Source organism: Lissotriton helveticus, chromosome 3_1 (assembly GCF_964261635.1).
Source record: "Lissotriton helveticus chromosome 3_1, aLisHel1.1, whole genome shotgun sequence".
In the NCBI taxonomy this organism is placed as follows: Eukaryota; Metazoa; Chordata; class Amphibia; order Caudata; family Salamandridae; genus Lissotriton; species Lissotriton helveticus.
The window spans coordinates 1,624,251,946-1,624,278,284 of NC_136061.1; the positions used below are offsets into that span (position 1 = coordinate 1,624,251,946).

Below are 26,339 nucleotides of genomic sequence, written 5' to 3' on the forward strand. Positions count from 1 at the left end.
TGCCTGGATGATAGTCTGTCGCACCTTAAGGTGAAAGAACCAGAACAGTGGTCTAAGACCACGTAAAAGTCCAAAGCAGGTCCCTGTAACAGCCTTTGACTGTTTTTCAAATTACATATTACTGTCGAACCATACGCCCAGGTTCTTCACTGAACCTTTAGGGCGAAGGGCGGGCTTAAGGTGATCGGGCCAGCACTGGTCAGACCACAGCTCACGATCCCTGCCAAAGAGGAGAATCTCAGACTTGCTGGAGTTCAGCTGTAGATAGTTAGCCATCCAGTCCGAGATTGCCAAGAGATCGTCCTTAAACTTGACCAAGTTGTTGTCACACTTATTTAAGAAGGCAAACACCAGTTGGGTGTCGTCGGCGTAGGACACCAGGGACAGCCCCCTACTCTTGGTCACCTCTGCCAGGGGTCCGACGTACAGGTTGAACAGCAAGGGGCTCAAAACGGAACCCTGCGGAACTCCCCGATGTAAAGCAAACTCCCGAAAGTGGTATGGAGGAACTAGGACCTGGAAAGACCTGTCCTCAAGAAAAGACCGAAAATCAGGCCAGTGTCTCTCAGTCCCACTTCCTTAAGACGGTTCAAGAGGATGTCATGGGAGACCGTATCAAAGGCGGCACTAAGGTCCAGGAGGACCAGTGCCGCAGAGTCCCCCGTGTCCAGGCTCCCTGAAATGCTCTCTGATACGGTAAGTAGGGCAGACTCAGTGCTGTGCCGTGGCCGAAAGCCATGCTGAGTTATATCGAGAATAGCATTCTGCTCGAGGAATCCGGCCAGGATAGAGTTCACATGGGATTCCACCAACTTGGCCAGAAAAGGGAGCTGGGAAATCGGTTGGTAGTTCCCAGGGTCACTCGGGTCCAGAGAAGGCTTTTTTAATAATAGGATCACTTTGGGGTGCTTCCACGCCCGGGGTACGGAAGCTGAGCTCAGGGATAGATTAACCAGCTCAAGACATACCGGGGAAATTGAGGAGTAAAGTTGACGAAGGAGGGCAGGTGGAAACGGATCCGCCGGGGAGCCAGATCTAATTTTAGAGCTCAAGGTCTCAATGTTCACTATGTCATGTTTTGAGCACATTTCTAAAACTGATGCATCACAGACAACTCTCCACCCTAAAACGACCTACAACTCATTCAACTACCATCGGTGCATACATCCTCTAGCTTGCTGTCTACCAGGCAAGACAACCTTATTATAATTGCACGGTAGAGGAAGTTACATCGAACACCTTTTATTGAGTACTTTGGTTTCTCCGACAGGTGAGTGCAATCGCACAGAGTGCTCATATCCAAAACATGTGCTCCCCAAAATCACATTAATGCTTACTTTTCAACGCAAAGTTGACAAGGGCCATCTTATTGCACACATGCACTGCGGCAACAAGATTGATATGCATCCGATGTACACTTTGAAGAAAAAAATCAACAGCTCAGAACTGATTAACAGGGCTAGTCCTAGGCCCACAGGGGGCACTGCATTTAATATTCCATATTTAACTCTTGGACAGGCTGATAATGGCTATATGTGGAAGATTGCTTAATTAAACCATATACGGAACAAATCTACCACAACAAATCAATTAATATTAAGAAATAAGCATCAGCCTGCATCTTTCAAAAACAGATTATGGCGGAAGACGTGTTGGTCTCACTAGGGCAAGAGGATGACATGAACTGGGCCCAACACTAAAGCTGTATCTAAACATTTAAAGGTTAGGAAAGAACTAACAAAAAACTTCAAGTAGGCCGATTCTTCTGCCTGAGTAAATGTGTGGGCCGGGCTTTACTTATAGCCGTGGTGCTGATTTAGTGACAGAGGTGGTGGGCTGGGTTCAGAGTGACTTTAGAACTAGCTCGGCGGACTCTTTTCTGTCCCCTCCACATGCTACAGTATACAGGTGAGGAGGTTGGATTGCGCAACATCTGCTTGTAGCGTAAACAGCTCCACTACCATGTTTGGGACTGGGCTTTCGAGACAAGAATGATCGAACCCGGTGTTTTCTTAGCAGTTAATTCCAAGCCCCTCCGGTGGGGGGGGACTCGTTTTTTTTCCAGTTTCTATAGAACGAACTCGACTCGAAGGTAGTGGATCGCTTTACATTAACACCAGTGGCATTACACAAGGACACGTTCAGTTTAGTTGCCTGTAGCAGTGGCCACAGGGCGGCCTGATCCAGGCAAATGTTCATAAATGCCTTAGTTCTAAAAAAAAAAAAGCTACAGACCTTATGTGCATCCAAGAAATTTCCAATAAATAAATAAACACCTTGCTTATGGCACTGCCTATTCAAATTTTCAAAGCAATTAAAATCGAGACAAAACAGGGAAATGTATAGATGTGTTACTACGCATCATTTTTTATATATCAATGCCAACTTTATAATCGATTTTCAAGAAAATCTCGAATACCTCTTTCTCTTTTACGAGGAAAACCGAGTGTGAAAAATGTATGCATTTTCCCTTGCTACAAAATCTTCTGCTTATGTTATTTATTGCTACTTCAAACGTGTCCTGAGAGCGACTGACCCTGCATGCTTGAGGCTGGATGATAGGGAGAGCTGTAACTGAAACAAAACTTGGACACTGGCCAGCAGCCTCGCCGCTTTTTACAGCTTTCCACGGATGTGTTTCTATCTCGCTGAGAGCAACCTTGGATTATATTTTATTCAGCGAAGCCATTCCTTACTCCATTATGCTGAATGATTCCTGCTGTTCAGCGACGTGATAAAAAGAGACTTTAAATTCACCTGACTGCCGCATATGTCCTTGGATCAGCAGTCTGCATCATGCTTATCAGTGTTTGCGGGCTCTTTCCCAGTGGGCCGCGGCTTAGTCTGCCCCTGACAAATGGCTGGTGCACGCAGTACTTCTGGAAACGGAACTTTATTTTTCTGATGTTTTTCTAACTCTGTGCACACGCATTGTCAATATAAATGTAGAAGTACACTGCTAAAATATATCACGGACGAATTACAGTTGTGATGGTTATAATGAGCAGGTCTGAAGAGAATGGTGCCGAAGGTACGTGTTAGCACCATGCGTGATTAATAGATGAGGAATGCCAATAATTGGAATATATGCTAATAATTAGAATATATGTGTTTTCCTTTTATTGAATGACGCTGCCGTGTATCCGCATCTCACTGTACGCAGTGAGCACATTATGGGCGGGTCTGTTTTACTGTTTTGTATCAAGTTGGATTGGGTATCCAGTTCGAATAAGATAGGCCGGGATGTCTTGGGGACGTTATTTGACTGCTAATGCTGAGGACACTCGGTTCGAAATGATTTAATACTGCCTTGGATTAACTGACTAATATGTTATGTTATGTTATGTTAGTATGTATTTGTAGAGCGCACGTTCACCCTGGGGTTTGTTGGCGCTGTATACCGCTGGGGAACCCGTCCTGGCTTTCCCTGTGAGATGGTCCCTTTTGGGCATCCTCAAGGTGAAGCCAGGCATCCCCGGCAGCTAGGGGTCCGTTGTGGAGATTAAGCAAGCTATTGCCCAGAGTTGCAGCGTGGGACCCATGTTTAGAGAGGCACCGAGGCAGGTGACATTTATCGAGCCCGCTGACATTGGTTCCGTACCCTGCCGCGTCGGGAATTGAACCCTGGTCCCAGGCCGACCTCTGCTTCTGGGTCTGCCGCCTCTAACCGGTGAGTATCTGTGTACTTCTTAATTTTGGGGCTGTTTATGGACCTCCCGAGTTTTTTCAGTTTTTTCTTATTTTCCTATTTTTCATGCATTGCGTTCACTTATACGCTGTCACCTATATTGTAGACAGAGTCATCTTAAGGATTTTGCGGGCCCTGGGACAAAAAGATTTCGGGGGGGGGGGCGGTAAGGCAAAGCTCCGAATTTATTATCTAGTTTCAGCTCGTTCATGCCCTATTTGGCCAGGTTACGGACAGTGCACTGGTGCACTCATCCACATTTTAAATGTGTTTACATCTAATATCCTGGGATAGTAACGTGTTTTCATTATTGTAACACAGCAGTAGCTCACTAATATTACTGCAAACAACCTATGAGACGCCCTTTAAATTTTCATGTGTGCGGTCCTGTTTTCATCTGAAAGAATCTTTTTTTATGTATATATGTTGCATAAAACATAAACATAACATTTCTTTGCAAAATGTTTGTTATAGACTATTCCATATCACCCACACAAAACAAATTAAAAGGAAACAGTATTTTAAAAAGTTGTTTAAGAATTATTCAAGGTCATCAGGGCAAGACTCTCTGCGGAATTTAGCTGGCCATGGAAGGGCTCCTCCAGAAAGGCTGTGGCCCTGGGGCAGTGCCCACTTAGCTCATGCCCTAACACATCTCTGATTGTAGAGGACAACCATGATGGACACTAAGGTTTTACGAGTTGTAATTACACTAGAATAGCATTGATGTACATGGGCGTCCGCAGGGGAGGGCAAGGGGGGGCACTTGCCCCCCCCTGGAACACCAGTCCGTCACTATTGACAGCCCCCACAGTGGTGTTTGTCTGCAGGGCCGTCAATTTTAAAAGCGTGAGAAAGCGCTTGCAATGACGGTCATTAACGCCAGCACCGAATTACACAATTCGCCCAGAGATGCAATGGGTGTGTCTGCCTGTTTTTTGCGAGATCAATTGGAAAGTCCTTCTGTGCACTCGTGATTTATTCATACTCAAGCTATATTCCTTTCTTTTGTTGGTGCTACTACATCCTGGTACCTACTCTTTAGGTGCCCTTTCGTATACCCTATCGTGTGTGGTGCAGACACTTCTGTTCCGATGGATGTGTGCACTTTTCAGCGAAAATTAAAGTTTCATCAATTTCTTTTCCATGGTAATAATCAGTTTTAATTCATATTTTGGTTTCCATTGTTAACTGTTGTTATACGTTTTTTAATATATCCATTATTTCTAAAATAAAATAAAATAATGGATATATTAAAAAACAATTAACAATGGAAACCAAAGTATGAATTAAAATATTTTGTTGACAACTGAAAAAGAGTTAAAACTGAACAGAAGTGTCTGCACCACACACGATATGCCTGTTTTTTGCACCATAAGCACTAGTATTACAGAAGGGTCTGCATATGAGATGGATTAAAGAGTTTACGCCTTGAGCTCCAAAGGGGAAGTCCCTCATGTTCATTGCAGTATCGAGTGTAGCCCCTGGACCACTGTCTGTACTCACTGATGTCGCCTGCCATGATTCACGAAGGGAAAGCTGTCCCACAGGGACAACTTTTCTTTTCTGAATCATGTACCAACTGCAGCTCAGTGTTGGTATCAGATCAACGGTTTGCGACTGCCATTGCGTTTGAAAACCATTGATATATGTCATTGTAAATTGCAATTTGAAGATAGCACCCTTTCCACTGCCCCTTCAAATTCCAATATGAAGTAAGATGCAGAACCCCTTTTGTCAATCATGAAGGTTATACACAACTCTAAAAAGGGGTTTTGCAGTAGCAACCACTGTGATGCTGCAAATTGTAAGCTTTATGACCACAACATCCTTTTGTATTTGAGGGCCCTAGTTATTTAGATAAAGCAGGATGTGCAGTGAAAGGAATGACGTTACAAATGAGTAGTGCCTTTAATGCTCTGGAAATGCTAGGATCTCCAATCTACCTCTCTACCTCTCTCTCTCTACCTCTCTCTCTACCTCTCTCTCTCTCTCTACCTCTCTCTCTCTATCTCTCTCTCTACGTCTCTCTCTCTATGTCTCTCTTTACCTCTACTTCTCTCTCTACACCTCTCTACCTCTCGCTATCTCTCTCTCTCTCTCTCTCTCTCTCTCTACCTCTCTCTCTCTACCTCTACCTCTCTCTCTACCTCTCTCTCTCTACCTCTCCCCCTCTCTCTCTCTCTACCTCTCTCTCTACCTCTCTACCTCTCTCTCTCTCTCTCTACCTCTCTACCTCTCTCTCTCTACCTCTCTCTCTACGTCCCTCTCTCTGTCTCTCTTTACCTCTACCTCTACCTACCTCTCTACACCTCTCTACCTCTCGCTATCTCTCTCTCTCTACCTCTGTCTCTCTCTACCTCTCTCTCTCTACCTCTACCTCTCTCTCTCTCTCTACCTCTCTCTCTACCTCTCTCTCTACCTCTCTCTCTACCTCTCTCTCTACCTCTCTCTACCTCTCTACCACTACCTCTCTAGCTCTACCTCTCTCTCTACCTCTCTCTCTCTACCTCTCTCTCTCTACCTCTCTACCTCGCTCTCTTCCTCTCCCTCTTCCTCTTCCTCTCTACCTCTCTCTCTCTACCTCTCTCTCTCTACCTCTCTCTCCACCTCTCTCTCCACCTCTCTCTCCACCTCTCTCTCTCTACCTCTCTACCACTACCTCTCTACCTCTACCTCTCTCTCTACCTCTCTACCTCTCTCTCTACCTCTCTCTCTACCTCTCTCTCTACTTCTCTACCTCTCTCTCTACCTCTATCTCTCTGTCTCTCTTTACCTCTACCTCACTCTCTACACCTCTCTACCTCTCGCTATCTCTCTCTCTCTCCACCTCTGTCTCTCTCTACCTCTCTCTCTCTACCTCTACCTCTCTCTCTACCTCTCTCTCTCTACCTCTCTCTCTCTACCTCTCTCTCTCTACGTCTCTCTCTCTATGTCTCTCTTTACCTCTACCTCTCTCTCTACACCTCTCTACCTCTCGCTATCTTTCGCTCGCTCTCTCTCTACCTCTCTCTCTCTACCTCTCTCTCTACCTCTCCCCCTCTCTCTCTCTACCTCTCTCTCTCTCTCTACCTCTCTCTCTACCTCTCTCTCCACCTCTCTCTCTACCTCTCTACCACTACCTCTCTACCTCTACCTCTCTCTCTACCTCTCTCTCTCTACCTCTCTACCTCTCTCTCTCTACCTCTCTCTCTACGTCCCTCTCTCTGTCTCTCTTTACCTCTACCTCTACCTACCTCTCTACACCTCTCTACCTCTCGCTATCTCTCTCTCTCTCTACCTCTGTCTCTCTCTACCGCTCTCTCTCTACCTCTACCTCTCTCTCTACCTCTCTCTACCTCTCTCTCTCTACCTCTCTCTCTACCTCTCTCTCTCTCTCTACCTCTCTCTCTACCTCTCTCTCTCTCTCTACCTCTCTCTCTACCTCTCTCTCTACCTCTCTCTCTACCTCTCTCTCTACCTCTCTCTCTCCACCTCTCGCTCTACCTCTCTCTCTACCTCTCTCTCTACCTCTCTCTCTCTTCCTCTCCCTCTACCTCTCTCTCTCTAGCTCTACCTCTCTAGCTCTACCTCTCTAGCTCTACCTCTCTCTCTACCTCTCTCTCTCTTCCTCTCCCTCTTCCTCTCCCTCTCTACCTCTCTCTCTCCACCTCTCTCTCCACCTCTCTCTCCACCTCTCTCTCTCTCTACCTCTCTACCACTACCTCTCTACCTCTACCTCTCTCTCTACCTCTCTACCTACCTCTCTCTCTACCTCTCTACCTCTCTCTCTACCTCTCTCTCTACGTCCCTCTCTCTGTCTCTCTTTACCTCTACCTCTACCTACCTCTCTACACCTCTCTACCTCTCGCTATCTCTCTCTCTCTCCACCTCTGTCTCTCTCTACCTCTCTCTCTACCTCTACCTCTCTCTCTACCTCTCTCTCTCTACCTCTCTCTCTACCTCTCTCTCTCTATGTCTCTCTTTACCTCTACCTCTCTCTCTACACCTCTCTACCTCTCGCTATCTCTCTCTCGCTCTCTCTCTACCTCTCTCTCTCTACCTCTACCTCTCTCTCTACCTCTCCCCCTCTCTCTCTCTACCTCTCTCTCTACCTCTCTCTCTACCTCTCTCTCTCTACCTCTCTCTCCACCTCTCTCTACCTCTCTACCACTACCTCTCTACCTCTACCTCTCTCTCTACCTCTCTCTCTCTACCTCTCTACCTCTCTCTCTCTACCTCTCTCTCTACGTCCCTCTCTCTGTCTCTCTTTACCTCTACCTCTACCTACCTCTCTACACCTCTCTACCTCTCGCTATCTCTCTCTCTCTACCTCTGTCTCGCTCTACCTCTCTCTCTTCCTCTCTCTCTCTACCTCTCTCTCTCTACCTCTCTCTCTATCTCTTTATCTCTCTCACCCTCTCTACCTCTCTACCTCTACCTCTACCTCTCTCCCTCTACCTCTCTACCTCTCTCTCTCTCTACCTCTCTCTCTGTACCTCTCCCTCTATCTCTATACTTCTCTTTCTACCTTTACACCTCTACCTCTCTCTCTACCTCTCTCTACCTCTCTAGCTCTACCTCTCTCTCTACCTCTCTCTCTCTTCCTCTCCCTCTCCCTCTCTACCTCTCTCTCTCTACCTCGATCTCTACCTCTCTCTCTCTCCCTCTCTACCTCTCCCTCTACCACTCTCTACCTCTCTACCTCTACCTCTACCTCTACCTCTACTTCTCTCCCTCTCCCCCTCTACCTCTCTCTCTCTCCCTACCTCTACCTCTACCTCTCTCTCTCTCTCTACCTCTCTCTCTACCTCTAGTACTCTACCTCTCTCTCTACCTCTAGTACTCTACCTCTCTCTCTCTCTCTACCTCTCTCTCTCTCTACTGCTCTCTTTCTCTCTCTCTCTCTCTACCTCTCTCTCTCTCTACCCCTCTTTCTCTCTCTACCTCTCTCTCTCTCCCTACCTCTACCTCTACCTCTCTCTCTCTACCTCTCTCTCTACCTCTCTCTACCTCTCACTCTACCCCTCTCTACCCCTCTCTACCCATCTCTACCTCTCTCTCTACCTCTCTCTACCTCTCTCTCTTCCTCTCTCTCTCTACCTCTCTCTACCTCTCTCTCTTCCTCTCTCTCTACCTCTCTCTCTCTACCTCTCTCTCTATCTCTTTATCTCTTTAGCTCTCTCACCCTCTCTACCTCTCTACCTCTACCTCTCTCCCTCTACCTCTCTACCTCTCTCTCTCTCTCTACTTCTCTCTCTCTCTACCTCTCCCTCTATCTCTATACCTCTCTTTCTACCTTTACACCTCTACCTCTCTCCCTACCTCTACCTCTTTCTACCTCTCTACCTCTCTCTCTCTACCTCTCTCTCTACTTCTCTCTACCTCTGTCTCTCTACCTCTCTACACCTCTCTCTCTCTACCTCTCTCTACCTCTCTACACCTGTCTACCTCTCAACCAGTTGAATTCCGGGAAGCCCAAACCATCAGTATTTCAAATCTGCACATGAAACGTGGGTAGGATGAGCCGTGCAGCTCAGAAAGGGATGTTCTTTTTGCATCATTTGTATTTAATAGAATTGGGAAGCAGGAGAGCAGTCTCACAGTTGAGATAGGGATTCACATACACGGGTGACAGCTTTTGAATTGGCTTTAAAACCCTTCAAAGATGGCTGCAGCATCTACGTGGGATGTGGTGGACTAAGTGGCAGCCGGAGCCATATAGCACTGCTTGTCATTTTTACAAAAAACAGCATTGACATAGCCAATAAGTCTCCCCTTTGGGACCTTATAAGTGTTTAGTTGTCTAGTACAATATCCTTGGTGCAACAACTTCAAGTGTTGCATGGCTAAACACTTATAAAGTCCCAAAGGCGAGACCTATTGGCTATGCCAATGCTTGTTTGTTTTTTCCTCTGTTTCATTGTGGTTGCCAGGTAATCTGCTGTGAAGCCTCACATGATTTTTCTCCCACCCCATGGGTTTCTTTGTTTATTTAAGCTCTTTGTCTTATTAGATTTTTTTATTTGTTTATTTAATACTTGTGCTCAATCATGTCGGTGGATGGTGATGAAGTAAATATGTTGCCCCCCCCTGGAAAAATTTCTGTGGACGCCATGTTGATGTATGAAAGATGTGAGTAAGCCAGTACATCTTGATGCTTTTGACTTCGGCTCTGTTTTTTCTAGGTGGAGTCACTTCTGTCTTCTAAATGGTTGAAAACGTTAACATGTACTTGTAATGCTAAAATGATGTTAAAGTAGAGCATAATCTGGACGTTTGGTGACTAATGTGTTTGGGACTTGGACTCGGGTCCTGGTTGAAATTGTTGGTCTCCCTGAACAATATAAGCTGGGAGACGATATTCAGATGGCGCTGGTTTATGATGCCGTCATATAGATAGTCCACTCTCTATGTCTTTGATTTAATACCAGTATAAAATAATTTCAAACACTGATATTGGACTTCTGTTTGAATATTGGAATATTACCTCTATGACTTTCGTCTGTTTTCGGATGTTTGGAAGCACCAGCTATTAAATCTGTACACTGTACTTCAGGTCATTTACGATAGAATCGTTAGGTGAGTAGATTTAGATTTATTGGAAGTAGGTAGCCTGTTATTGGTAGGCTTTAAGTCTGATCACAATATTGCGATGAGAACATTGGCATGCTTTTAAACACAAGGGCCCAGTAGCTCCTCCTTCATCTTGTTCTTCTTTAGTTTCTATAATTTAGCCATGTCTTTTGGATATAATGGATTACTTTATCTGACACTAATAAAGTTATGAATTTATGGGTTTATTTTATATGGTGTACGTTTTATATAGATTTTAGTGAGGTAGTAGCTTTTTAACTTTATGTCTGTACTTTTTATGGTTGCAATAATGTGAAATAAAGTACGTTTGACTGACTGACTGACTATGTCCTTTGTTTATTGCTGTTCACATTGGTAAGTTGACTGTTCTGAGGTGGAACAATGGCACTGTGACATGTGTACATTGGATATTGAATACAAGAGTTATTTTCCGGCTTGCGGTCAATCTTCTACTAATGGTCATTATCACTGTTGTGATAACTATTTTCAGTTGGGATAGCAATAAAAATGACTAAAGTTGAGTAATATTTATTTTGCAGACCTGATTGAGTCAGTGTCATACCTATCATAGACGAAACACGTGTTGGCTACATTTTCGTGTTAGATGTTTAGGACACTTATGAAGATTGAAAATAAAGATAACACAACTACATCTGCTTTTTGAGAAGACTTGTGATTTGGACATTGGGAGTTCAGGATTATTTTGACTGTTGATATAAAGTAGCAAACTGCTAAAATAAAATATATGACTATAATTCAAAAATAAATGTATTTCGGCTGCTACAACTAACAGTACAGCAACTAATGACAAGACAGTAATAACATTACTTATTAATATATTTTACTTTTTACATCACATGTTTAAAATATTAATAGAGAAACTCTAAGACCTGGAGTAATGGGTTTGAAAGAGCATGATCTTTGAGGTTATTAGATCATTGAAAAATCTTTGTACAAGTTCTATTCTGCATTGTAATGCACTTTGCTTACATATAGGGTTATTCCACTATATTGAATGTACCAAAATATCTAGTATAATTATAGCCACTTTGGGATTAATACCTGTCATCCCCATCACATTTGTCGAATCTTCCCTTTAACGTTTTTTCATTCACCAGAAAGTATTGCAATGCCACAACTCTCTTATATTTCCAGCAGATGGCTTTCTTAAACTCCTGTGCTTTCATTACAGTTAAGAGAATTAATTATTACCAAAATGATGGTTGTAAAAACGCATGAGGGTAATTCAAACTGTAGAAAGTTGTAGTATGAGCTCATGGCACATATAACATGACTGTAAATACTTACAGTGGGATTTGCTGTCTTCCAAGGGAACAAGAGGTGTGCTTCAATTTCATGAAAGACAATTTTGGTATGTCCAAAAACTGGCTATAACTAAGAAATACTAATTTCTGCTGACGTGTCCTACTCAATTAAAATAGACTTAGCCCTTCAATTAGAAAAATTACTGCCCTTGGCTCCTCTAAGTTGGAAGTTGAGACCCAGTACCATTGCTTTTGCATCACGTGGCATCCATTTTGTGTAGAAAAGATCAATTTGGGGAGTCTGCCACCAGGAGTCTATCTCGGAGGGCAACTCAGGTATATTTACCAATAAAGCTTCCACCATAGTGTTTAAATCCCATGCTACAATTATAAAGGAATTTCTTGGGAGGTCAGGTAGAAGGGATTCCAATTCCATTAGTATAGTTGTGTCACCTGACTGGCCTAAAATCTGATTGTATACATTTAACATGAACTGGGTGACTTATGGCGAGAATTGCAGGTTACCTGCAATTAGATCTTAAGAGTGTGTCTTTACACATTGGAGAGTAACTTTGAACCATATTGCTAGGCTCTCAGATGGTCTCCCCCACCTTGACCGAACTGTGTAGCATTTTTGTAAATAGAATCAGTGCTCCAGGCCTCTTGAAAGAGACATATCTCATGAGCCTCTATGAGCTCAGACCAGTCATCGCCAAGGAGCCTGGTTCTAATCACTGCTACATTCCAAGGCAAAATTTGGAACTTGTTCAGTGCTTCTTTAATGCACCCTGCTGCAAGTGCGATTGCCCTGCTGCTAACCTGGGATGGCCTTGCTGGGCGTACTCCTACAGAGCCAACACCAGTAGAGTCAATGTCCAGATTTGAAAGATTACCATTACCTCTGCAGCTTTCTATGCTGTCTCTATGGAAACCTACATTTCCAAGTCAATTGTGACCTATAGGAGTTGCTGTGTCCGTGTTGGAAAACGTGTCTGTAAGTGGAGCGGAATGCAAATCATCATTTTAAGTGATTTAGAATTACTCATAGTAATTTATACTGTCATAGCAGGTTGTTGGATTTATAGGGGGAAGGAGGGGAAGTTAATTAGTTAATAATTATTTAGGAATTATTTAAGAGAATATATTGAATTTTATGATATATGTATGATGATATATGTAAGTCATGTAGTATTAATGATTATTTCCTTAAGGTTATATATATCTATATATATATATAGATATATATAGATATATATATATATATATATATATATATATATATATATATATATCTATATATATCTATATATATATATATATATATATATATATATATATATATATATATATATATATATATATATATATATTCTGCTCAGAAAAAAACACAGAGCACTCACGGAGTATGTTAGTTGCTTTCTTTAATCATCAGCTGATGATTAAAGAAAGTAACTAACATATCCGTGAGTGCTCTGTGTTCTTTTTCTGAGCAGGATGTATTCCGTGAGTTCCACCCTCATGGCACAGTAGCACCTGCTGCGAGTTTGGTACCCTGGGTGGACTCTGGTACAGGGTTTATTATGTGACGAGCCTGAACCACCACTTGAAGAGGTCACCTGTGTCTCTGGCTGGGTTATTTAACCTGAGGATGCCACGTATACAAACGGGCTCTCGCAGGCATTTTCTTTCAACAGTGGCAAGCGAGGCGTGTATTTAAAGCACAAATGGAAAGTGGCAGAGTAATGCATGGCAAGAATAGAAGATGTCATGGACACTGACATGTCAAAAGTATTATGTTGGCTATTAAAGAGAGAATGGTTTATGGATGTATTTAATCCTATTAAAGAAGGCAACTAACATACCCCGTGAGTGCTCCGTGTTCTTCTTCTGATCAGAATGTATTCCGTGAGTTCCACCCTCATGACACGGTAGCACCCGCTGGGAGTTTGGCACCCTTGGTGGTTTCTGGAGCAGAGTTTATATATATATATATCTCGCAGGACGAGGAGGACTTGTGAAAGAGTGCGGATACTATATATATATATATATGTATATATAGTATCCGCACTCTTTCACAAGTCCTCCTCGTCCTGCGAGGGCAGTCTTGCTTCTATCTCACACTCCGTCTTCAAAAATGAAAGCCTAGCCCTCGCGTTGGGTGTAAATCCTTCTCATGAATATAATTACGCACACAAATCAAAACAAATGCGTATCAGCGTGAGCCTTCATCAGTGTCAACGGATGCCATTCTGACAACCACATTTGTATCAATTACATTACATAGAAAGCAAAAGTGGACATCCAAAAGTGCAAATCTTTGCAAACACCATCTTGGAATGTGCAAAATATACATTATATCAGTGCGCAAAGTAATCATTTGCCATATAGGCTGTGTTAGTTTTGGGGGTCTCTAGGTGGCAGAGGTAGGTACCTTAGACCAAATAGGGACCCTTGCGTCTAGTCAGGGTAGGGGTGCACTCCTAAAATAACCCCTGCTCACCCCCTTGGTAGCTTGGCACGAGCAGGCAGGCTTATCTCAGAGTACAAAAAGGTTATGTCACAGTGGAAAACATTCCTAATTACATGTACAGCAAAATATAACCGCAAACAAAGGGGATCGAAGCACAAAATCCTGCACTGATGTAACGTCCCCTTTAAATCCTGGGCAACAAAATGAATGTGCTGGTAGCCTGAGACACAATCCCCTATGTCCCACGAAGCATAAGAGGGAACAAGTCCCCTTATTACTTGCAATTCAATATACAAAACAATGACTCCGCACCCTTCCAGTAGATCAAATCTAAGTGTATTTTCAGTTATCAGTCTTTGAACATTGCCAATATCCGTCCTGCTTAAACTTGGCCACTCAAAAAACATTTAGGGTACTTGCATTTTGTAAAGCGCATCATGTTTCAAATTAGTGGACATCCCCAATATGCATTAAAGATACGCTTTCTTTATGAGGCCATATTATTGGCTGGTTGGGAGATTGACATACATCTTCATCATTGGCAGATATCCTTTGTATGTGATTTTGTCTCTTACTATTTAAAGATGGTGCTTTAGCTCCCATATTGAGGCCATTGGAGATGAGGATGTTTTATATATTTGACACAGGGAGAGGGCGTCTTGTGTTAGAAGTTAAGTATAGACACGGAAATACTGTTATAGATAATTGTAAAGTGGGTGGTTTTTAATACTACGATTAATATGGATTTTACTTATTTGTATAATTTTAGGATATACTTTTCCTGTGTCTATTTTGAAAAACCACATGTCTCCTACACTTGTCAAAGCATTTGATAGGCAACTTTCAACTTTCAAAGTAAGTGTGAGGACCTAATAACCTTTTGATACATGATAAACAATTGGTGTTTTTAATGAAGGTATAGTTAAGTGAACTACAACACAAATTAACAAAAGGTTGAAATAATATACGAAGTACTATACTATTGAGATTGTTAAAATCAAATGAATAAATTGGATTCAATCAAACCTTGGGATTTTAGAACCTCCAAATTAATGAATGTTGAAATGATGTTGTTAAATAATTGTTATATTTTAATTGATCAAAGAATATTTAGAAGAGGTGGATAATGTGTGTTGCATTTTGTCTTAATTATGCAATACAATATATATAAATATGTTCTCTTCTACAAATATAGTTTTTAGCATGACTTGACATTAAGTATGATACAAAGTGAAGGGCATATAAAATATACGTTTATTTTTGTTTTCAAATCAACTGTGCTCTATGTGGTTGGCAACCTGTCCATATATCTTTGACTGCCATTAATCAGCTATGGTACGCTTGTTTTATAAGTCATTAAAGTTTGTCTTATTTGAACCAATAATACATATCAATAGGAAAGTATGCTATACTGTAATTTAGAGATCTCTTATTGGTAATTTTTGTTATAGTTATCTATTTTTTGTTAAGAATTTCTTTTTGAAGTTGTATGAACAGAGAATGAAAAAACAATTCCCGAAGTGATCATGTGTGCTCTAGAAGTCAAACATAAAACAAATGAATTTTGGCTTTATCTGTTTTTTTTTAAAATGGTTTTAAATGTATGTCAACATATTTGTAAAATATTTGTTTTTGTGTGTATATCTTTTATAGCCCTGAAGAAGTCCGGTAACGGACGAAATGCATTGGCTATTTCTCCTATAAGAAAAATAAATAAAGATCAAGTTTTAAGCTTCAAGAGTTTGTGACTGACTTCACTTTGGGAAAACGGATGTGAAATTTTTGAATTTGTATATTGGCAATGTTCAAAGACTGATAACTGAAAATACACTTAGATTTGATCTACTAGAAGGATGCAGAGTCATTGTTTAGTACATGTACAGTAAGAATGGTCATTAACATTTTGTTCAAAATTAAAAACCACAACTTAGTTATTTATCATGAATGACAGTGATTTAATTTCATCACACTTTTGGACTGAATCACAACATTAGGTCACAATGTATTCCAAAAACTTAAACATATTCAAAATAGACGGTGCAGAGGGGAAGGTAGTTAGTGCACAGGAAGAGTTGTGAAAGTGATGTGCATAAAGGAAGGATTATGTGCATATATACATCATTAGCCAGTATTTACAACCTATCCAGACAGATGTCCGGCATAAACAAATGCTAAATCATAACATAATGTCTGAGACGCAGATAATAATTCTCTGTCATCTGTGTTTGAACAAAAGAAGGTAAATAGTGTTGAAGTTACGACCCCTAAGTAAAACAGCAGGATTTCAGCCTGGAGAATGGGGTCTTCATCAGGACTGGGTTGAGGGAGGTTAAAAAGCACCAGGAATCAGCCAGAGAACTTCAGGCTGAGAAGTTGACTGATGGGCCTTGGAGGCTCTCAGCTTCACGTGTGTATGTCGCTTTGCAAGAGTTCGTAGAGGTTGATCAATAACCTCTAATTGTGACTGCTGGAGTTATCGGCGATTTCAGCTAAGCAAGGCAAGGCAGGGGAGCTGGTTGGTGAAGTCTATTGTCCTTGAGACTTCAGCAGGAGGCAAGCTCTATCTCAAGCCCTTGGATATCCTTATCAAGTTGACTTGAAAGTAGCACAAAGTCCTTTCTCCTTTCCTTGGCAGTCAGGCAATCACTGCAGGCCAATCCCCCAAACAGCACTCAGCTTAGGGATATTCTCCACCTTAGTTTTTCTGGTTCCTCTCCTCAGCAAAGGTTCTTATTGTTTCCCAAAAGTGATCTAAAATTCTTGGGACTGGGTCCCAATATTTATACTAGCAAATCCTTTGTCCTCTGAAGGCAGAGGGTCCTGTACCCAGTCCAAACCAGTTCTGTGCAGTCCTGGAGCACTTTGTTGACAAGACTTCTTCTTTCCTTTGACAGTGTGGGCCAGGGACATCAAACGCACCACAGGAGGTGGAGCCAGCATTGTGGAAGGCAGGCGCAGCCCTATTCAGGTCCCAGGTGCACTCTTTCCACCCATCTAGATGTAGATCACGCTATTCAGCCCTGTGCTGACTCACCCTGTCTCCTGGAATCCCCCAGGACCTGTCACTCAAACTCCAGACAAGGAATACACAACCTAGCGGAGGCAGGCTTGGAGAGTTAGGCAAGAAAATACCTACTTTCTAAAAGTGGTATTTTCAAACACAGAATGATAAAACCACCTTCACTAAAAGATGTATTTAATCATTCTGAGTTGAGGCATACTAAACTCTAATTTCTACCTGGTTCCCTGAGTCAGTTAGGATTATAAGTAGGGCTCCGGGTTTTATGGTATTTATTTTTTTAACATTTCAATCTGTATTTATCCATATTTATTTTTTGATCATTTTTTCTGTATTTATCCACATTTTATTTTGCCGCAAGCAAAAACAAATGACGCAGCTAGTATTTTTCCACATTAATTTTATTAGGCAATGTGCGCTTGGTTGTTATAGGTTTAGATAGATTTATGTAGATGGTAAATGGGTGACTGATTTTAACAAAGATACTTTTGTTACTTGCAGGTAGTAAATTGCATTCCTACTAATGTAACCCTTACTGTCTTATGCAACACATCATATACATTTATTCACACACATATGATTTATTGGCAAGCGCTCTGAGACCTTGCATTATGATGAGTAGGGCTATAGTGCTGTAAAAGAAATAAATCCAACAGCAGAGTTTAAATTATTTGTTTAAATACAGGGTTTAAACAACACATCTAACATTCCTACAGTGCGTTTATATCTCTTGGCTCCTGTGACTGAACTAAGTCAAAAGAAGGCCTCTCTTAAGTACCTGTGAAGTGATAAGCTGTGCGCATTTGTTATCCCTCAATTGCTTCTAGGGCTGCGTCTTCCTACTCACAGGCCCCCACCCCATAGCTTTTAGCCAGGATACTTAACCAAAGGGGGCCTGATGGTCCTTAATATCGACCTTTGTTATTGGCTCAGCTGAAATTTGATAAGCCCTCTCCCCGTCCTTCACTTGGACAGGCTCGTCTTCTCATGGCACACAGCAGCAAATGTTCATTGGCATTTTTCCGTTTCTATTTATAAATACAGACGAAAAAAAAAAAATTCCGTCTGTATTTATATGCAAAAATCCGTTTAAACGGAAAACCGGGAGCCTTAATTATAAGATGTTATAATCAAACTGCCCATTCTGACCTATGGGGAACGGGTAGCCTTGCAATAGTGAAAAACAAAAATGGCTGTAATTAACTATTAGGACATGCCACACACACCAGGGCATGTCCTACCTTTTACCTACAATACACCCTGTCCATGGGTCTACCATAGGGGTGACTAATATGCAGAAAAGGAAAGGTTTAGGGATTGGCATGTGGGTGCACTTGCCCAGTCAACTTGGCAGTACCAGACTGCACACAGGCTCTGCAATGGCAGACCTGAGACACACTTTACAGGCTGCTTCTGTGGGTGGCACAGCCAGTGCTGCAAGCCCACCAGCGGTACAAAAGGGGGTGGTGATGGACGCAGCATCTGAACCAATCAAACACTCACACCCAGTCAACAGATCTGGGTTTAATCCATTTCCGTTCTTTAGCCCACTCTGCCACCCCAGTTCAGACATGGCCACATGCAAATCAGTCTGACCCTGTGCCTCATGGGAACAGTCCAGCCCGAACTGCCAAGCCATGCCTTCCCTGGACCGGAAACAAGCTTCAGAGGACCGGTTTCTGGCATTTCCGCCGTCTTCAGCCCGGCTTGCTTGAATCCAGTGGCAAAGTGAGCAAGGGACTCACGTCTGAGCATGCCCTGCCAACTTATGGCGAACAAAGTGGTACAAAAGGGGGTGGTGATGGACGGAGCATCTGAACCAAACACTAACACCCAGTCAACAGATCTGGGTTTAATCCATCACCGTTCTTTAGCCCACTCTGTCACCCCAGTTCAGACATGGCCATATGCAAATCAGTCTGACCCTGTGCCTCATGGGAACAGTCCAGCCCGAACTGCCAAGCCATGCCTTACCTGGACCGAAAACAAGCTTCCTATGACTACTCGACTGTCATTCTAGGTCAGTAAAATGATGAATTTACTTTCTGTGCTCTTGAGTTTTTCATCATAACTTTACTTTACCCTTTGTTTATATAACGTAAAGTAATAATTTATTACCATAAGGAAAGGCCACCCCCACCAAATGGAGATGGAGGGTTGGTCACAGGGCTTATGTTTTTTAAAGGGGGGCCATGTGGCCCCCCTCCCCGAGCCTAATTAAGCCCATAGGGCCCAGGGGACCCCAGGGTCTTCAGTTTTCTAAAAGGGAGGGAGGCCCAGTAGCCTCCTTCGTGTCATGAGCCTCATTAGGCCCTGGGGACCCCTTTTCCTAGGGCTTTTTTATGAAAAGGGAGGTGGGCTCTGTAGCCCTCCTCTCTGTACCCTGGGGACTCCAACCCGCAGTGAAGATTCTTTTATTAAATGGGAGGGAGGCCCCCTCTCGAGACTTATTAGTCCCTGGGGACCCTATCCCACAAGGGCACTACTAAAATTACCCATCCCTAGGCCTTGTTAGGCCCTTGGGACCCAACCCCTAGAACCACTCCTAAAATCAAAGGGGAAAAAGGCTGCATAGCTGCCCTACCCGTGCCTTACTAGGTCCTTGGGACCGCATCCCCCAGGGCCATTACTAAAAAAATAGGAAGAGGGCAACATAACCCCCCCTCCAAGAGCACTGTTAGGCTCTGAGGACCCCATAACCCAGGGACACTCATTTAAACAAAGGGGAAGGGGGCTGTGCAGCATCCTCCCCTAGCCTTTTTAATTCCCTGGGAACCCCATCCCCCACAATCATGCATTGTTGAGAGGAGAGGGTCAGAGCGGCTCCCTTCCCTGAGCCACTAAAAGCCCGAGCCCAAATACACTTGTTTGCCCCACAAGGCTCCAGCCAGCTTGTCGCCAGCAATGTTCCTGCTCACAGGGAGCAGCGAATAATGGGAGAAATATTTTGATCAGTTCATTGCGAGAGTCCCACAAAACTAACCATCCAGCTATACAAAGATTTTGATCCTTCATTTCTGAAACACTAATGAATAGATTTACACTAAATCACAAAAAGCATACTTTAAGGCCCAATATCTAGCTTTTTGCCAAATTTGATGTCATTTTTCTTTCTTGGCCCCCATGTGATGGATTGACCGAGGAGCTTTTCAGGAAGGAGCTGAGGCAGATAAACTTTGTTTTGAGAAAGGTTTGTCAAAATTCATCCACTTGATTAGCACGAAGCACAATATTGAGGGATGCGGTGTGCTCAGGGACCTCCTTAGCACCTCCCAGTAGCACCTCCCTGTATCTACTCTTTCTGAATGCAGTGTGAAGTGGCATTGCTCCTACCTGGCTGGAGCAGGTATTTTTCACTGCATCTAACAATCGGGATCAATCTGAGTTACCCTGCTTGCAACAGCAAGGGCAGGGAGACAAATGTATTTGAACCCTGAGGAGCATATTTGCAGTTCCCCCCAGGAATGAGCAAGCAAGTTTTCCCTACCAGCGCTCTTGGATGTTGGCTCCCCAGGACTCATTGAGTGAGCCGGCCACAGGTGATGGTGTTCGTGGGGCCTTGATATGCTCAGGGAAGGGTGGTGTGTTCCCCCCTCTGCTTCAATATTTATGCCAGGCCCTGGGGAATGGGTTCCTGGGCAGTAATCAGCTTAGGGAAAGTGTTGTGTGCCCCTTCCCCTTCAACAATTATGCAGAGCCCTGGAGGATTGGGTCCCCGGGGCCATAACCGGCTCAAAAAACGGGTGCCGCACAGTCCTTCTTTCAAAGATATCCCAGGCCACAGGTATGGGGTCCCTGAGGCTGTAATCAATTCAAGGAGGTGGCGTGGTCTTCCCCCTCCCAATTCTTAATGATTTTGGGCCCTTAGTATGGGGTACTTGGGGTCATAATCCGCTCAGGAAGGGGGGCCCTTAAACCTCCTCTCACAAATTCTTGCCAAATACGGTGTAATGCCTTCAGCAGTTTTGTCCGTGGTGTCTTTCAAATATCCCTATGGAAATTGTGTGGGGATTTTGCATTTTGGGTCCCCCCTTTTTCTTGGCCCACGGTAGATGGATTACTCTGAAACTTTCTATGAAGTAGCTTGTTAAAGAATAGCACTCTTTTAGGAAGTTTCATGAAGATTGGTCAAACGGTGCAAAGGTTGTTAGCAAACCAAAAAAGGCTTTTCCTCTGGGGTATCAGACCTAACAATAACTACTCATTGACGATGAGTTATAGTTAATAGGGATAACTAATTTCAGTGGCTTGTATGGGTTTAAAACGTTACATTGTCACTGAAATTTCCACCTAACTATAAAGTCACTTTAACCATTTGCCTTTTTCAGTGAATTTCATTTTTTTTTTTAAACTATAAGTAATATGTTAGTACCATACATAAAGTCAACCCCCACCGCACATGGCTGAAGGGGCCTGGCCTCCAGCTAGGCCCTACCTCAAACCCATCGAGAGCCTCTGAGGTTTGGCAAAAGTGGTGGCCGCACTCAAGCAGACCCCATCCTCCTGGGCCAATTTGTCAAAAGAAGTGGAGGAGGCATGTGGCTCTCCTCCCTGAGCCACAACAGGCTCCAGGGGACCTATTCTCCTGGACCTTTATTTTTTAAATGAGGCAGGGGATGAATGGCTCCCCTCCCTGAGCTTCAAAGATTCACTGGGCCCCTTTCCCTGGGGCCTTATTTTAAATTATGTGGAGTGGCACAACCCATCTCCCTGAGTCAATAGGAGCTCTTGGGACCCCACGTTCCGGTGCAAAAAGATATTTGTAGAGGGGACATGAGTCTCAAGACCTCATTTGCTCCCAAGTGGATCCCCCAATGCCCACCTGGGGCACTTACTAAATTCTACATAGGGGCAACGGGTGGAGCTCCTGCAGCCCCACAGGCATCCCAGGTGCACTTATCTTGAATGTATGACGTTACAACGCATACATTCACAGCGCATACCATTACAACAACATTTTTACAACGCAAGATCCATTACAACGCATGCCATTACAACGCAGATGCTATTACAACTCATGCCATTACAACGTAAGTATGGGTAAGTATTTTTGTTTTCATTTTAATTAATGGGAATGTAATAGTAGTGTAAATGTTGGATAGTGTAGGGGTTAAACTTACTATTCTAACTCCAAGGGGGTGTAATAGTAGGGTAAGTGTTGGATAGTGTAGGGGTTAAAATTACTATTCTAACTCCAGGGGGTGTAATAGTAGGGTAAGTGTTGGACAGTGTAGGGGTTAAAATTAAATTAAATACTTACCCATACTTACGTTTTAATGGCATGCGTTGTAATAGTATCTGCGTTGTAATTGTATGCGTTGTAATGGATCCTGCATTGTAAAAGTTTCGTTGTAATGGTAGTGCGTTATGAACGTTGCGTTTTAATGGCTGTTTCCCCTTATCTTGGGTGCTGCAGGAGCCAGCATTTTTCCTGCAGCTGTTCTCGCTTGCTCCTGCTGGGCAAAAGCAATCGGAGTTTCGATTCACACAAGACAGCAGGCACGGAGACAAATGCTTGCTACCATCTACAGGTAGCATTTTCAAAGCTAGTTTGGGGTGGGAAAACACATACTTTCTCTGCCTACACTCCTGCGGGCAGGGAAATTACTGGATCCCGAGGTATAAAATACAGTTAATGGAGCTTTACATTTATATCAATGCACCTTCCCAATTATCATATCTTAAGTGTTTCTCTGATATGCTATGAGACGAGAACAAACCTATGCAAACTAATCTGTACACATTCTAATCTAAAAAGTCCAGTGCCAAACTGTTAAGCCTTGTCCTACTTTCATAGGAAAGAAAGTGTCCAATGTTCTAAAGGTTGGTTTCTAACCTTCAGTGAATTTTGGAAGCGGCTACCACATTGTGTGACATTACATGCTGATGTCACACATACCAGTGGCCACTATGCCCATATCATATCATATCCAGGACCAATTTGTACAAGGTGATTTTGTCAACTTTTTACGCTCCAACAAGTTGGTTCTGTATTGAGATGCATTGCTGTAGTTGAGTTGGTTTTCACAACAACTACAGCAATGAGTCACTTTTGCGTCTGATGCCTTGCGGCATCCTTCATAGGGATACGTCAGAATTTCTGATGTATCCTTGAAACCTTGAGCCACAGATCTTTATATTGTTAATACAGCACATCCATGGAGGTACAAGTGTTTCTGTCACAGGCACAAGTATTACTAATGCCTCTTACAAACCCCCCCATTTTTGCACAGGGTACTGAAAATATAGAGTTCTGGGCAAAGATTGGTGGGCTGGTCACAACCCTATTAGAACCCCTACTCCAAAAATTAACCTGAATTGGAATGATATTGAAAAACTCGAGCAGATGCCGCAGCCCCTGTTGAGCCAATTGGGGCCGCCTACTAGTCAGCCCCAACTGATCAATCCCTGTCACTGCCACTGTGCTACCAAAACACACAAATATTTGGGGCCCATCTCCCTGAGTCAATAGGAGCTCTTGGGACCCCAATTTCCGGTGCAAAAAGATATTTGTAGAGGGGACATGAGTCTCAATATCTCATTTGCTCCCAAGTCGATGCCCCAAGCCCACCTGGGGCACTTACTAAACGCTACATAGGGGCAACGGGTGGAGCTCCTGCAGCCCCACAGGCATCCTCGGTGCACTTATCTTGAATGTATGACGTTACAACGCATACATTTACAACGCATACCATTACAACAAAACTTTTACAAAGCACGATCCATTACAACGCATGCCATTACAACGCATGCCATTACAACGCAGATGCTATTACAACGCATGCCATTACAACGTAAGTATGGGTAAGTATTTTTGTTTTCATTTTAATTAATGGGAATGTAATAGTAGTGTAAATGTTGGATAGTGTAGGGGTTAAACCTACTATTCTAACTCCAGGGGGGTGTAATAGTAGGGTAAGTGTTGGATAGTGTAGGGGTTAAAATTACTATTCTAACTCCAGGGGGTGTAATAGTAGGGTAAGTGTTGGATAGTGTAGGGGTTAAAATTAAATTAAATACTTACCCATACTTACGTTGTAATGGCATGCGTTTTAATAGCATCTGCGTTGTAATGGTATGCGTTGTAATGGACCCTGCGTTGTAAAAGTTTCATTGTAATGGTAGTGCGTTGTGAAAGTTGCGTTTTAATGGCTGTTTCCCCTTATCTTGGGTGCTGCAGGAGCCAGCATTTTTCCTGCAGCTGTTCTCGCTTGCTCCTACTGGGCAAAAAAGCAATTTGAGTTTCGATTCACACAAGACAGCTGGCACGGAAACAAATGCTTGCTACCATCTACAGGTTCAGAAAGGGGGTGGTGATGAACAGAGTGTCTGAATTAAGCAGACCACTCTTACCCAGTCCAAAGATCAGGGCTTGATCCATCACCGTTATTTAGCTCACTGCCCCATCCCAGCTCAGAACCTGGCTATATGCAAATTAGTGAGCTAAAAAACGGTGATGGATCAAGCCCTGATCTTTGGACTGGGTAAGAGTGGTCTGCTTAATTCAGACACTCTGTTCATCACCACCCCCTTTTCTGAATCATTTTGTCCACCATAAGCGTGGAAGGGTATACTCAGATGTGAGTCCCTTGCTCATTGCACCATCAGGATTCCAGCAAGCCGGGCGACGACGGCTGAAATGCCAGAAACCGGTCCCCGGAAGCTTGTTTCCTTCCCAGTATAAGAATTGGCTTGGTAGTTTGGTTTGCCCTGTTCCCATCATGCACTGGGACAGGAACAGAATAATTTGCATATAGCCAGGTTCTGAGCTGGGATGGTGCAGTGAGCTAAAAAACAGTGATGGATCAAGCCCTCATCTTTGAACTGGGTAAGAGTGGTCTGCTTAATTCAGACACTCTGTTCATCACCACCCCCTTTTCTGAATCATTTTGTCCACCATAAGCGTGGAAGGGTATACTCGGATGTGAGTCCCTTGCTCATTGCACCATCAGAATTCAAGCAAGCCGGGCCGACGATGGCTGAAATGCCAGAAACCGGTCCCCGGAAGCTTGTTTCCTTCCCAGTATAAGAATTGGCTTGGTAGTTTGGTTTGCCCTGTTCCCATCATGCACTGGGACAGGAACAGACTAATTTGCATATAGCCAGGTTCTGAGCTGGGATGGTGCAGTGAGCTAAAAAACGGTGATGGATCAAGCCCTGATCTTTGGACTGGGTAAGAGTGGTCTGCTTAATTCAGACACTCTGTTCATCACCACCCCCTTTTCTGAACCATCTACAGGTAGCATTTTCAAAGCTTCTTTGGGGTGGGAAAACACATGCTTTCTCTGCCTACGCTCCAGCGGGCAGGGAAATTACTGGATCCCAAGGTAAGAGCTGTCCCTGGGCGATGGTGTCCCAGGCCTTTTAAGGCCCGGGAGGTGGGGCATGTGCCCGCTCCCATATTCTTACATGTTGGTCCCCTGGGATGGAGTCGCTGGGACTCATTACTGGCTCAAATAGAGAAGCTGAGTGGGAAAATGGGCAACCCAATCAACCCTTGGAGGCTTGGGTAACACAATCTTAATATCTGGTAATACTGCCAACAATGGGGACTTTTGACTGTCGAAAATCTTCAGTAATCTTTAAAAATAAATAGTTTCAAACTTATTTTTTTGGGTTGTAAATACATTTCAAAATTAATTGTTTGACTTTAAAGCAAATTGATCACAAAGCAGGTGCACTATAGAAATGAACAATGTAGACCGGGTGTATCCTTTTCAGAATACAAATTTATGTAAAACAATGTGGTGTTTAAAAGGGTACAAAATGTAATTCATATATAGATAAAAAGTGACTAAGATAGATATTTTTCATTGAAACTTATTTGTCTCATGAGCACTTTTGCCATAACCCATTTCAAACTTTAAAAAACAGGCAAATCATCATTGATTATACAATGGACAATTCCTGAACTGATGGTTACAATGAAAATGGGTTAAATTGCCGACTTTTCAGTCTTTGCTGTGATAACACCTATGAGACCATCTTCAGGACGAATTCTTCTCTATGTGGACTTGAGACCCTGGAAGACTAGGAAACAAAATGATATGTTTGAGTGCAAGGAGCGAATCTATGCAGGAAAGAAGAATTAATTGTACTCCGAAGATCAGATTTAGTATGGTGTCACCATTCTTTCGGCAATCGCACAGTGTAAGGCTATGGACGTCTATCTGATTCACGTCCAGTTACTAATAATGTTGCACAAGGGCAACCCTTGCATTTGTCAAGAGTTGCCAAGGGCCGCCTTGCTATCGTTACTTCACAGGTCAGAATGAAAGGCTTCACTACCCCTCTCCTTTAATTTGAAATCAACTCTGGAGA

General features: G+C 43.2%; 1 protein-coding gene across 1 annotated transcript in view; it reads left to right on the plus strand.

Moving 5' to 3' along the window:
• The first annotated feature begins 3,325 nt into the window (after positions 1–3,325).
• The window catches only part of DPP10 (dipeptidyl peptidase like 10), a 1,755,202-nt gene continuing 1,732,188 nt past the window's right edge, over positions 3,326–26,339 (plus strand). The window contains exon 1 of the mRNA XM_078683981.1: positions 3,326–3,670. The gene's annotated coding sequence lies outside the window, so the exon portion shown is untranslated. The remainder of the gene's footprint in view (positions 3,671–26,339) is intronic.